The sequence below is a fragment of the Sciurus vulgaris genome, assembly GCF_902686455.1.
Source record: "Sciurus vulgaris genome assembly, chromosome: 13".
Lineage (NCBI taxonomy): Eukaryota > Metazoa > Chordata > Mammalia > Rodentia > Sciuridae > Sciurus > Sciurus vulgaris.
This window is the reverse complement of record NC_136474.1, coordinates 88,925,903-88,941,105: the sequence shown is the minus strand read 5'-3', so window position 1 is coordinate 88,941,105 and position 15,203 is coordinate 88,925,903.

The window sequence follows — 15,203 nt, the reverse complement described above, 5'->3', positions numbered from 1 at the left end:
TTTAAACAACTATAAAAAGGACAAACTTGAAGATGGGTTAATAAAGTTATTACCTATTACTCAAACAAGACCCAAAGGGGAAAATATGGATTAAAAAAAAGGAGAAAGATGTGCTCTTGCATATGTGTAGGTGCAATACCAGGAGGATCAAAAACACATAATATGAGGAAAATGTTTTTGAAGAGATATTAAGTAATAATTTCTCTGCATACATCCCCAAACTAAAGAATCTGAAGCAGAATGCAAATAAACGCACACACACACACAGTCCAAATGCTGGAAACCAAAAATAAAAAATGACCTTGAAAATGACCAAAGACTGTACAAACAAAAAGAGTAAAGAGATAGACATATAAAGAAAGAAAATAAGAATGCAGAGGATTTCTTGTTAAAAAAATGAAACTCAGAAGTTTATAATTTGACATTTAGTGTAACAAAATATATTACTATCCTTCTATAATCTATACATGAGAATACTGTCTTTAAAAGACAAGGTAAATAAAAATTTAGTTACTTAGATAAAAGTGGATATAGTCCACTGCCAGTATATCTATGCAATAAGAAATAGAGTTTTGCAAGCAGAAGCAACGGAGTACTAAGCTGGTAATTGGATGCACACAAGAAAGGAAGATTCCAGAAATGATAAACATAAAGGTAAATATAAAAGTCTTTAAGTTTTCATTCATTTTTTCATAAAGATAAGTGATCACCTGAAAGAGAAATTCTAGTAAATTATTGTCTTTGTATGTGATGTATTTCTGAAAAATATGACATAACAGAACCAATGATGGAGAAATTAGCAGTATATTCATAATATTATTTTAAGGGAGAGTCTTATAAAGTAAAGATATATATGGTAAGCTTTAGGACAACTAAAATATATTCTAATATATTTATTAAATGAATTCTATATATAATTATATATATTATAATATATAATATAATTCTAATATATATTTTACTTAATAAAATACTAATGGAGGTGACACTAAAATTAATCAATAAGGTTAAAAATGTGGAGAAGTAAGAAGGAATGAAGGGCAGATCACAAACAGAAAAAGAAACCAGAAAATAGTGGGTTTGAGTGTAAACACAATAATCATATAAACACAATAATCATACAAACACTATAATCATATAAATTATCTGAACATCTCAATTAACAGAGAAAGATGGTGGGAAAGGAAATGGGCATCAGGACAAGTCATATTACCAGAAACAGAAAGAGGAATCCCCCAAATAACTAAAGTTTCATGTTATCTTAAACACACCAGTCATCAAAGAGGTAGTCATGTAAAACGGAGTTTCGGAGTGCATAAAGTAAAAACTGAAAAGGAGGAATGGTCATTCATTTGTAAGTGTTGGTGGTGTCTCCTGCACTCTTCTAAGCCAAATTGACAGTCTCAACACTAGGTCAGCATTCAGGAGCACACACAGATTGTAATAAGCACAAGTTCCCAGGGAAGTGTGCTTTGTGATCTCACAGGCAGGCACAGGGAGCCTTCCCTGCATATCACCACACAACTGTTAGAATACTCAAAACCGGAAAGACCAAATAACCCTCAGGAGGTGAAGCAGCTTGAAATGATCACAACTGGGAATTTAAAATGGCAAAACATTCAAGGAAACTCTGGTAGTTTCACAACACATTTAAAATACATGCAATTGTATTTTGGAAATAATAACTTCCCTGTTTTATGCTTTGCACCATTTTCATTCAAAGTTATTATTTTTGTCTTACGTCTACATGAATGAGGATCATACTTGTATATCATATTTTATGGCATTTCTGTACATGTAGAACTAATTTTTAGTGGCAAAAACAACAAAAGAACGGGAGTATAGGAAAATGTGAATGATAATAGTCGAATGGTAATAGTTGCTGAATTTGGAAGATAAGAAAAAGGAATTTCTCATACGATTTTCTCTTTTCTGTTATATTTGTAAAAACTCATTAAGAGTTTTTAATTTGTCTAAAACAATATGATTTTAATGTCCCTATTACCAGAATGAACAGGCTTTGAATTGTAAACTCATCCCAAATTCTGTTTCAAATTCTGAAGTTAAAAACAAAAACTCATAATTTAATAACTGAAAATTACTTTATAAACATTTTGGATATCTTTGACCTTGGTATGTAGTCAATATGGCCACTGAATTAATAAAATAAATATTGATGCAAAGAAACATAGTCATGATGACATGCTACTGACTTGGAAATTAAGTATGTCAGTGTGTGAATATCATAAATCGCTGAACATTAGGAAGCAAGATATTTTGCCTGAGATACTGATGATAAATACCTTAAATTAACTCTACTTTGCACTTAGGAATTTAATAAAACTTGTGTGGTAGCCAATGCACTGTTTAAAGGCTATAAGCCAAATGTCATATGACTTACCTCTCCAACGCTCCCCTTAGCTTTCACTGACCAAGCAGAGTGCTGTGTGAACAGTCTGTGGTACTTACACTCTTTTATGCATGCACTATAACACAGCTAAATCCCATAATCATGATGATGCTCAAGAATTTTAAAATTACATTTTTTTCTAGCATTGCATTACTAACATCTCCCACACCTTTCTTTAATGGAAAATTGATGCAAAAGTTCACTTGTTTGAAAAACTCAGCATGAACTAGTTCCACAGGCATAGAATTTAGAAACATTCGTGTTTTATAAGTCTATACATGTATACAACCCTCTGAAAAGAGGGCACATTTCCCCAAATTGGGCATATTTTGCCCTAAGTCAAAACAGAGTGCCCTTAAGTAAAAAACAGTGTGGAAGTACATGTGGAATTTGTGTGGGTGTTTCTATGTTGCATACCTGTGAGAGGGTATTTTAGTACTATTGCCATAATGTATTTAAATTAGTTACGACAATCTAATTAGATGACCACAATTATTGAAACCTAGGTTTTTAGAAAAAAAAAAAAACGTTTTATTTTACTTGTTCGCTAAGGGTTAATTTTACTATTTACATGTCCATAGCTACTCCTAGAACTTCTTATCAGAAGTTTCTATATGAAACATAAACTCTGTAGTTGAACTTAACAGGAAGTGGGGAAATACTAAGAGCACCAGATTCCAGTTGTTGATTATGCCAGAATAACTTTATCTTATTTCCTGTTACAAATAAAACACATTAAGTTTTCCCCCATACACAACCCAGGGGAGATAGAGAGAATTAATTATAGGGGTTTCATTATTTATTTATGCAATTAAGAGCTCTCCTGCTCCTGTGGTATAGCTGTTGTTCCAAAGACAGAGGAGATGAGAGGGAAAAGATTCCTGCATGCCTGGAACTTACAGTCTAGACGAGGAAATGAAAATTAAGCACAGCATGACACATGCATACTAATACACATGAATGTGAGTCGGTGGAGAGAGTCCAATGCCAGGTGAGGCCTCCTCTGGGCAGCAGGTAAAGCGATCACTATGTGCACAAGTGGGAGGAAGGAGAAAGACCAAACTCCAGGAGCAGAAATTAGTCTGAGATGAAGAGAGCAGAAAGATTGGCAGCCATTGGTGTGTTGGCTATACCTTTTGTATGGTGAACAACTGAGTGAGCTGTGTTCGATGTTAGCTACTCGATGTGAGCACTATCCAAGAAAAGAATGCATAATCTTAGCAAAACCAGAGGCAGAATGTGATTGAACAAAAACAGCCGAGTGGCCCTCAACTTCACTGAGGGAGTTACGCCTTTGCCCTTTTGAATGCCCCTGGGGAAGTTTCAGCACTGAAAATGGTAATGAAAGTATATTAGCTTTCAAGGCTAAAATAGTCTTGAATTAATTAATCGGTGTATTGACATTAGCAACAAACAGACCTGTTTTCCTCTTACAATAGATCCAAGCTTCCAGTGGCTTTTGCTAGCCGTTGACATGCTCATTAAGTGCACATTTGCATCGTTTTTGGAAATGTCATCTAAATATTTAGAACTACAGAAGAACTGACAGTGGGAAAAATAAATGACTTTTCCCTGGAAGAGAAAGCCACTGCCGCCACCAGTTTATCATTTTGACATTAGAACTGATGAATTGGATATAATTCCTGTCCAAAACAATAGGCTAAGAGGTCAAGTAGGTTTCCCTAAGCCAAGATTTTACTGTTGCATAATAAAATCCAAAGTATGTTGGTCCAAAAAAATATGATTTTTCTCTCTAAAACCCCATCCTAGAGAATCGCATTTCATTTCTTTATTTATTTCACTTGATTAGTTTAAATTAAAATTAAAAGAAATTATGACATAAAATAGAAAAACAAAGGTGAAATGATTGTAAGATATTTATGGTAAAAATGCATGTTTTTACAACATCCAGGAAAAGGAGCAGCAAGCATAAACCTCAACTTATACATGTGAGAGTATGTATAATATTTATGATGCCCTTGTAGAAAGTTTAGATGTGAAATAACTGGGTAATAAGCACTTTAACCAAATCGCTGCATTAATCCAGTGATAGAGATTCACTGGGTGGTAAGTGTAAACACATAGGGTATGGCTGAGGAGGTGGGTCATTGCAGGGGGTGCCTTTGGGGGTATATATTTGGTATCTGCTTCCTGGTTCCATGTTCTGATCTACTTTCCACCCTATCCTGCCACCATGATGTTTTGCTTCACCTTGGGCCCAGAGGAAAAGTGCCACTTATGGACTGAGAACTTTGAGACTGTGCATACTCAGATAAACTTTCCCTCCTCTAAATATTCTTGTCAGGTCTTTTGGTCACGGAAGCAAACAAGCAAAACTCACATTTTCTTATACTTTCTACACTTTGTGTTTACTTCTCTGATATCTTCACCAACAACCATCATTTACCACTGTTATTGGGTCAGCATTACTTCATTTGCTTTTAGAAGAGAGAAAATCTCTACTCAGGAATTTATACTTCAATTAGATGAGATAGACTTAGGTGATAACAACAGAGATAGGAAACAACTTGAGAGCTCCTTGAAAGTATGTATAGTGTAGCTCTTAATATTTTGCTATATTATCAAATACTAAGTTGTATTAAGAAAATATTTTTTAAAAGCATCACAGAGAAGGGTATTAGACACTGAAAAATCGTGAAAATACAGTAGAACAATTAGCTAAATCTGCATGTGTGCAACTTCTAGATTCTGGAAATGGATTTCACTCAGGCTTTTCTGAATGTTCAATGGAAGTTGGCTGACATTACCCAGACGTTCTCTGCATTATTTCACTTAATCTTCTCCTTTTTCACTATCTGATATTATAATCATTTCTTGTCTTTTTTGTTGTTTGGGCCCACCCATAAATTATACTCCCCAGATGCACAGAATTTCTTATAAATCTTGTTCACAACATTATCTCCAACACCAAGAAAAATGTCTAGAGAGAGGCACTCAATAAATATCTGATGAATGATGAAATTAAAAATATGACTCCAGCATTAAACGTAGCACCTTTATAAGTATAAACGAAACTCTAGCCATTTCATTTTAAATAATGGAATGAAATAAACTAGTAAACTGTCAAGAAAATAAAAATAAAGAAAATCTAAAAATCTCAGTAGCACATTGATCTTTCTTATATTTTGCACATACCTCATCTACTGGCTACTCATATGGTTAGATATCATGGACTTTGTTATTGTAAAAATGACAAATCTAGGCCAGGTGTGGTTGTTCATGCCTGTAATCCCAGCAGCTCCTGAGGCTGAGTCAGGAGGATTGTGAGTTCAAAGCCAGTCTCAGCAATTTAATGAGGCAGTAAGTAACTCAGCGAGGTGCTAAGTAACTCAGGGAGAATCTGTCTCTAAATAAAATATTTAAAAAGGTCTGGGAATGTGGCTCAGTGGTTAAGCGCCCCTGGGTTCAATCCCCAGTACCTAAAAACAAACAAACAAACAAAACAATACAGACAGAACTAACTAGAAACTTAGAAACTAACCTAAAGAAATGAATACAGAATTTAAATGAAGTTAGCATCTGAGTCCACTAGAACAAATTCATTGCTATTTTTCTACATACTATGATTCTGTTTTGCTGTTCTTTTCGTCTCCTTAGATCAAGGAATTTCAACTTTAAAGCAAATTTTTCTTTAATTAATAAGAAAAGAAAGGTTAGAGGCACACCATTACAATACTCATTATAAGTGAACAATTATGAAAATCATACTTGGAGAAAAACTTAGATCCTAGCTACCTCCATTAGAAGCAAGCTGTACAAATGAAAAAGCTACAGAAATAACAGAAGAAAGACATCTGCTCCTAACTATATATAGTTGCAAAACGAACACCATAATAAAACCTCTCTAAGGGTATTGACATGCCCAAAGTCCTATGTATGTTTAACATCTTTATAGAAATTTTAATTACACATATTTTTTGTTTCAACTTCTACTTTATATTTGATTACAGTTGACAGTATTACCCTGTTTGCTGTGTTAATCAACTTTGTGTTGCTGTAATCAAGGTACCTGATATAAAAGAGGAAAGAAAATAATTGGTTCATGGTTTTAAACGATTCAGTTTGTGGTCAGCCAACTCCATTGCCCCAAGTCTGAGTTATGGCATAACATCATGGCAGAAGGCCCTGGTGGAGAAACACTGCTCAGCTCATGGCAGCCAAAAAGCAGAGAGAGAGAGAGGAAGGGACCAGGGAGAAGATCAACCATTGCAGGGCAGGTGCCAGTCACCTACTTCTTCCAATGAGGTCTCAGTCCTAGCTCCATTGTTCTGGACCTGAGATATGAACACCATGTCTCCTTCTGTGAGGTCCCATAAATAGTTCAAGGAGCTCTCAATGGATTAATCCATTTCATTAACCTTCAGAACCCTCATGTTCCAATCATTGCCTAAGAGCCTCACCTCTGAACCTTGCTGCATTGAGAACCATGCATTCAACACATGAGCTTTGGGGGTGACATTCCAGATCCAAACCATAACGTGTACACATGACAGCGGTATTTTCACAAAATCATATTAATTTTGTAAGTAACAAAGATCATATCAAAACTAAGAAAAAAATTTCAATTTACGTACTTGAACTACTTTCTCTTTTACTGTACTCTTTCTCTTCATTCCTCTTCACCCATGTGTGCATGTAGCTCCTTATTATACATCTGGGTAGCCAGTCACTCTAAAAATATGCTTTGTCTGATTGATACATAGGATTTTCTGTCTACCACACAGAACAAAAACTCTTCTGGACCCACCATAGCCTGGTCTGGTGCGTTGTGACAGTCCTGTCTCTACCATAGTTCTCCTATGTGGGGTGCAATCTCTAAGCCATTCTCATGAGTGATTTTATACAATTTTGACATTGCCTCTTTCCCTCAAGTTTTATTATCCTTTTCTCCTCATCTGGAAGTTCTATCTGGCTTCCTTTCCATTATTTCTTTTAAAATTTTGTCTTTTATTAAACTTATTTTTAACTGACACAAAATTGTACGTATTATAGATATTTATGGAGTATACTGTGGGGTTTTGATACTTGTATATATTGTATAATATTTAATTTAACTTAAACATATCTGGCTCAAGCTTTCCATTATTTGATTATTCACCAATTCCAACCTTCCACCTTCTTTTCTTCTTTCCTTATCTCCTTTTTTCCTTCTTCCTGTCCTTTACTTTTCATTCAATAATTTTATAAATAAGTATTGAATATCTACTCTTTGTCAGGAACTGGTCCAGGTATCAATGAATAAAACAAACTAAGATCATGCTTTTATAGAGCTTTCTCTAGAGCTCTTAGGGTGTGATTCACATAGTGTATTGGGATGTAAATAAATAGTGCCATGTAAAATGTAGAGAAAAATAAGATACATGTGGAATGTGGGGTACAATTTTAAATTCAGAAGATCCCTCACGTTCACTGATTGGACTTAACAATGTTTACCTTTATGATGGCACAAAAACTCCATGAATTCAGTATAACCTGTACTTCACATTATCAATTTCCATCTTTTCCCAGGCTATCAATAAGAGGTAGGGGACTCTGGAGATGCGTGGTAGTGTCAGTGAGCCTAAGCCTCCCAAAAGACACAGGCTCACATGGGTGACCACTGTGTGACTATGTTATGATGCTCGGTAGTTTACATGTATTAAATGCAGTTTTGATTTATAATATTTTCAGCTTGTGGTGAGTTTATTAGTATGTATCCCATCTTAAGTTGAAAAGCATCTGTACATGGTAGTGGAGGTAGGACTCACTGAGAAGATAACAAATTATTAGCACTCTAAGCACCTGGTCAAATTGGTGAAAGAGGTGTTACCACTGAAAGAAGAAAAAGATTGAAAGATGCAACAATAGAAAATTTTTAAAAAAATTGTGAATTTGTGTGGAATAGAGTGTGATGAGTTCATAGTAGAGTGCGAAAATTGACAGGTATACAGAGTTGAAGAACTTGGCAAGTATTTGTAACTTTTTTATTAACTTTAGGAGTAAGGTAAATATCACATTTTAAACAAATAATTGGCATGGCCTAATTTGGAGGAATTATCTGAAATATTATGTTCAGAATAAACTGTTGGGTTATAAAGACTAGGAATGACTAGGAGAATTCTGCTGACTTTTAAATGAAAATGACATTGGCTATGAGGCTACTAGAGTTATTAAGATAAAAAGAATCGACATGATTATATAGACAGAAAGCAGATCATATCTTTTCTTTATAAAGCTCTAGTCACATATTCATTTTTTCCTTTAATATATTGAACTTGTTTTCTCACAGCTTTTGCATTTCCAATGCTCTTAATTTACAAATACATTTGGTATATTCTTCTAATTAGAGGTCAAACACACAAGTAAGCAGTGTTCTCAACTTGCCATTTTCTGTACACATTACAAGTGAAAAGTTCATCTTCAAATTACAGAGGGCAGTTGGGAATATTGTTTAACTGAGACACAAGGCACAATTTCCTCCTCAAAGATTAATTTAACAAAATAATCTTTACTTAAAACACAGAAACTGAATAGTTTTAATAATCTGATCCTTATATTTTATATAGTATTTTAAAATCTCCTGTGTCTTATGATACATCAGTTTAATTTTAAGAACCAAACCAGAGAATTTCATGATGCATTTTTAAGAATGTAGATTAACAAAAATAGACAAATAATATTTCCACAAACCTGTCAAATGGATCTGATACCTCCAATAGAGAATGCCATTCATGATAATTTGCCTGTTATTGTTCCTTGTCTATTAGAAATGCTTTTGGTAAAAACATGTGGGTCATCTAGCTGTTTTGTTAAAATTACAATTGGATTAGCATATTAATGATCACAGGAGATTGATATTAAATGTCATGAGTCATCTAAGCAGAACCAAAACCAGTATCATACCTCAATCATTTGTGGTGTGACTGACAACATTTTATCACAAACAAGAGCAAAGTAGTTTGCATAAATTATTAAATCATATGCAGAATAATAATTAAGCAAGAGATTGCAATTTTCAAAAATTGGTAATTACTAAAGAAATAAAAATATGTCAATAATTAGGCTTAACTTGATTTTATGATAATTTTCAGTTATTATTTATCAAATAAATTTAATATTTCCTCTATTTTCTCAAGATGTATTTTCCTTTGTTTCAATAGATTTTATGTTTTGAAACCTTAGGCTTTGTAGTATACAATCCAACTTTTGAAGAAATTTTCACTGAAAATATTTCATGTTTCCATCAAGGAATTATACTAACAAAAACATGTTCTTTATCTTCATAAATTATCAGTTACTTAAATGCATTTTAATTTTTAGAAAAAAAATCCTTTTATGTAATGTGTCCAAATAAGAAAACTTTATTCACCACATATTGCAGAGATAAAGACAATACAAAACAAAATATAAGTGACATGTATCCTTATATATTATAATTACCCAGACACAGGACATTCTAGAGACATTAGAAAATGAGGGTGAATTCAATTACTATGCCTTTGAAACTGTCCATAATTTGCATGTATTTTCTTCTCAGCCAAATATACATGAAAAATCAATTCCTCTTTAACTCTATCATGCATTTTAAATTAACACATCTACATCCAAATTATTTATCATAAGATCATATATATATATATATATATTTGTTTGAATATTTATTTTGCTAGATAGAAAAGAGAAGTAAAGGGGAAAAGATGCATGTAAATACATCTAAAGAAGTAGGGAAAGAATTACAAACTGGTTTTTAAAGATTTGAACATTAAAATTACCTAGGAGTTATTTGTAGTTAAGATATAATGAATGCATACTCTGAAAAGAATGAAGGATATAATTATTTTTATTTTAAATAAATATGCACATATATATGTGTGAATTTAGATACAGATATATTTCAATAATAGATTTTAATGCATTTAACATAAGCATATATTATCTTCAGATTTATCCTATGTATAGTAAGTCTAAACATATACTGGCACACTTGTAAATGTAACATAAATATACAATGAGCTTCTAAGTAATTGACAATAAAAAGAATATTATGGGATCAGAAATGTCATGCTGTGGGTGGGAGTAGGATATTATTCCCTCTGTCCGTAGCTATTGGGTGAACAGCTTATGGACTGGAACAGTCAATTTTTTCTTTATTCATAATTTTATATTGAACACAGTGTATGTGGTTGGGCAGGAAGCAGTGAATGAGATGATAGGAGGCTAGTCCTCAGGAATTCCGTTAATCTAGGATGGAAAAAAGACATAAAGCAAATGTGTAAAAATGTGATCAGTAAAATGAAAACAGAAATAGTATGGATTTGGGGGTACACAAATGAGGTATGGGACATACTCTGGTTATTTTAATTCTCCAAAGAGTGAAATTGCAATTATATGAGAATTTTTTAACAGTCTCAGTTAGTAATTGATTCAGAAACTGCAGATGAATCTGAAGAATCCTTTTCAGGGCTGCCTTCAATCTCTTTCCACTTCTGTTTGCCCTCATTCCATCTGTTGTCAGCTGGCTCCTAACAAGCAGCTCTTGTTGGACCCAAGAGGGAGAATGCACTCCTGAGACAAAAGCATGAATCCTTCTTAAAAGCATAGGCATAACCCACCATGCCTCACCTCTTAAAAGGTCCACCGTCTCTCAGTGCTGCCAACCTGGAGTCCAAGCTTCCAACGCATGAGACTTTGGCATAAATACCGTACCCAAACCATAGTAGGCATATATTTTGCAACCTTTTCATTACTTCAAATGAAGTTGCAGTAGACTTCCTTTCATATGTCTCTTCCTGCAGATACCGATATTTGCTAAATTACAACATATCTGCTTTTTAACTTCAAATTATCCTCCAAGTGGCTACCTCATTTCATTAACTCTGGATACAACAAACTGTAAAATTTATTAATTTCTTAAACTTCATTTTTGTTTACATATTCTTGATCAGCAAGTTATTTTCAATATGCCAGTTTTCTGCTTTTATGTGTTCTGCAAATAGATATTAATATGCCTTATACAAATTTTACAATTTGTTAATTGGAAAGAATTTTATGCTGGGATGTGGTAGATAATTGGGAGTTATTCATTCCAGGGGAAATGACCCAGAACTTGAAAAGAATGTGTTAGGAAAGGGAGGAGGTATGTACAAAGACACTAAATTGAAAAAGAATATGTCATTCTAGAGAAACATAAGGGGTAATATGGAATGCGCAAATACAAAGTAGGAGCAAAGGAGGTCTAAGAAGAGTTTGAGCAGACAGGTTTTGGAGGGCTTGGGTCTTGGCTTGCTTCTCCTTCAAAGCTTTCCTTTGCACAAGGATACCATTGGACATGGTTTGTCCTGATTCCAGGAGTCTGTCACAGCAGTAGGAGGCAAGACAGGTGGATGAGCCAGACAGCAAACGCTGTGCTCATAACTCAGCATTACATGGACTACGGAAGCATCAGCTCCTGCAGAGAGTCTTTACATTTCCCACAGAGGAGCTTTGCCTCAGAGGTAGGAATAGGCCTGACATTTCTCCCTAACAAAGAAAAAGAGAGCATGGGTGTTCAGCCACCAAGGACTTCCCTCTGTTATTGGTTGAAAGCATTTTCCTGGGACAAACAGAAGAGTCACTTTTAGCATGACTGGCACATGGCCCTCTTTTTATTCATGATCAGTATTTCCAGGTATATGCAGTATACGGTGAATGGAGGGAAGGTATGAGATTCCGAAAAAGTATGTTCACTTGGATTTTGTATTTGACTAACATTAATGAGAATAAAAACATGAACCCACCCAGACTCATGCTTCATGGGGAGTGTGGACAAAATTAGAAGGGCCTAGGAAGAGTTAGGGATGCTGTCGTTGTATGGATTTCCCTTGGTAACACATCATGTTATTTTAGAATTCGGGATTTGTAATTAGATACATCACTTCTATAAGACAGGAAAAAAAAGATTGATTGAATGGTTAGGTAGGTACATCATGTTGACAGCTATTCACAGGCAAAATACATAGATGTATAGGTATATCACACACTAGCAGGATGAACCAAAGAGAAAAAAGATGAAAGAGAAAAAGACAATAGATAAATTTTACGTGTTGTTTTGATGAATATTTAGAAACAAAATTAGTATATAAGGACAGTATTTCTTCTGTGGGTTAAAAGTAATTTATCCTATTTGTAATAGAATGAGATTACTTAAAACTAGGAAATTTTTTTTAAAAATTGAATTAACATAGAATATATCATTTGCTGGAGAATTTTTTTTCCTAATTATACTGCTTAAATATGTAGAAAACTAACTTAAGTAAGAACATGTGGCTGTGTAATATGGTGGTGGTCAAGTAGAACTTTGTCTTACAAAATTTTAATTTCAGAAAAAATGTTTTGATCCTAGAATTATGTCTTCAAAGAATAAAAAAATTGTCTTAAAAGGCCCTTGGACAGTTTACTTAAATTATAGAGTTATGATAAGAAATAATGCACTCTCACTAAGATTAATGTTTTCCATAGTATTTGTAGCTATTATTGAAAACACTGTTTACAAGTTCCTAAATATCCTTTATTCCTTCTAAACTGCTGAATGTCAAACCCAATATTTGTCATAGTTATTGAGCTATATTTATGTACTTAATTATTGAGTTTTAAAATTATAGTGTACCAAGGACAAAAATATCAAAAGGAGTAAAGCATAAATGATTTATTCATTATGTTCCAATAAATTCCATAATATTTCCAATGAAAGAGTTTGAGCAATATATCAAACTTCTTCCCCATAGTTTGTGGTTGAGACAGACAGTTCTAAGACATCTCTCAATACTGAGTTTTTATTTGTTTATTTAAAATTTTTTTTCTTAAATTATAAAGGGACCCACAACTAGGAAACAAAAAATAAAACTAATGTGAAACATACAGAATTTTCCTTCATACCTATGAAGTTAGTGGCACATCACATCAATTTGCATTCACGTTGATACGCTGCTGGATTTTAGAGACTCATGTATTATAATAAAGCAATAGTTCGAAGGTTTCTTCACATTTACATTTTAGGATGTAAACCACACTGCCTTCACTTTACCTGCATTCACTACAAACCTAATTTGTAATATGTCAAGAGGTTCTTGAGGAGTGTCCTTGAACTTCTCCAAACAGGGCCCAGTGGCATCCAGAATGGTACTGTCCACATTAAAATGTAAATGAGTCCTCTGTAACTGCAAACCAAGATCATTTTACACAGGTGTTTAAATGTAACAAGACCTTAAAATTCATCCTGCAGGGACATCACATGTAGCACAGTTGCTGAGTTGCCTCTCCGCATAATGCTTTCTAGATACACGGTTTTATTGCTCTTGTGTGATATTCACAGCACTCAAGAACACATTCTGCTAAATCAAATAAAACTACATCTAACTGAAGCCCCCAAAATATCTCCTTTAGTTCCCCAAAAAGGAACACAAATCATTTTTTAGTAGTGATTGACATTTGATTAATATTTTTAAACAATTATGTATTGGTCAAAAAGGAGCAGGTTTACTGCCTTAAAATAATATATGGAAAAAAGAATAGTATGTGCACTTTTTCTTGCTCCACAAGAGAATTTTATCTTTGTTATCTTATTATTTTATTTATCTCTATTCACATAATAGAAACTCAAATTTTGTGAGTCTTGTCATATATCCATACCAAGGTGAGTTAAATTATCTTCTGGCAACATTTTTGTCTACTGCATATTCATAATGCATAAGGCAGAAAGCACTCCCTAAACTTTGAAATCAGATCCTCCACAGGCAAAACAATGGAAACAGTCATCCTCAAATAAGACCTCATTTTCAATGAATATGAGAAAAATAACTTTCCCAAATTGGATTACTGAGTGATCAATGAGCATGAGTGAACTTAATTCTTCCTCTAAATAAAGCCTAGAGAAGGAAAAGAGGGCCAGTGGATGCCAGGATATAATAAGAAACAATTCATTCTCTTCTATTTGGTATATCACATTTAAAGTCATCATGCATTTCTGGAACTTATTCCTTTGGAAATGTCAAAGAAGTAAAAAATGGAAACTGCCTTTGAATTCTGAACTAATCAACTTTCTCTTCTCAAAATTCTTAGCAGCAAGTCCATTAATTAGAGGTAAAATATCTAAACAAAGAAACAAACAAACAAAAAAACTTCTTTTATTAAGTAAGTCACAAGGTATATTTTCAGACTTAGTTTTTCTTTAAAATATTTTTAAAGTTTTATCCAAAAACTGATAGTCTTAATATATACTTTTAAAAAACAATTATACCCAAGAAGGTAGAACAATTTATTAATAATTCATATTCCATCTATCTCCCTATGTGTTTTCTACCCAATTAGCTACACATCTATTTCCCTTTTTTGTTAGTGTTCAGGAATTATTTTTAAGAAAGGATAATTGTCATTTTAACTTCTCTTCCGCATAACACTTCCAGTCAATCCCTCTGTTATGACTTAGATCTGAGGTGTCCCCCAAAACTTATTAGTTAGTGCAAGGACATTCAGCAGTGACATGTCAGATTATGAGAGTTGTAACTTAGCCACTGGATTAGTCTGCTGATAGGGATTAACTGGTTGATAACTGCAGGCAGATAGGGTATGACTGGAGGAGGGGGTCAATGGGGTACATATTTTGAGTCTGGTGAGTGGAACCTTCTCTGTTTTCTTGTTGCCATGGCCTGAGCTGCTTCTCTCCACCTCGCTCTTTGGCTATGATGTTCTGCCTCTCTTGGGCACGGAGCAGTGTGGTTGGCTATCTATGGACTGAAACCTAAAATTTTGAGTACTA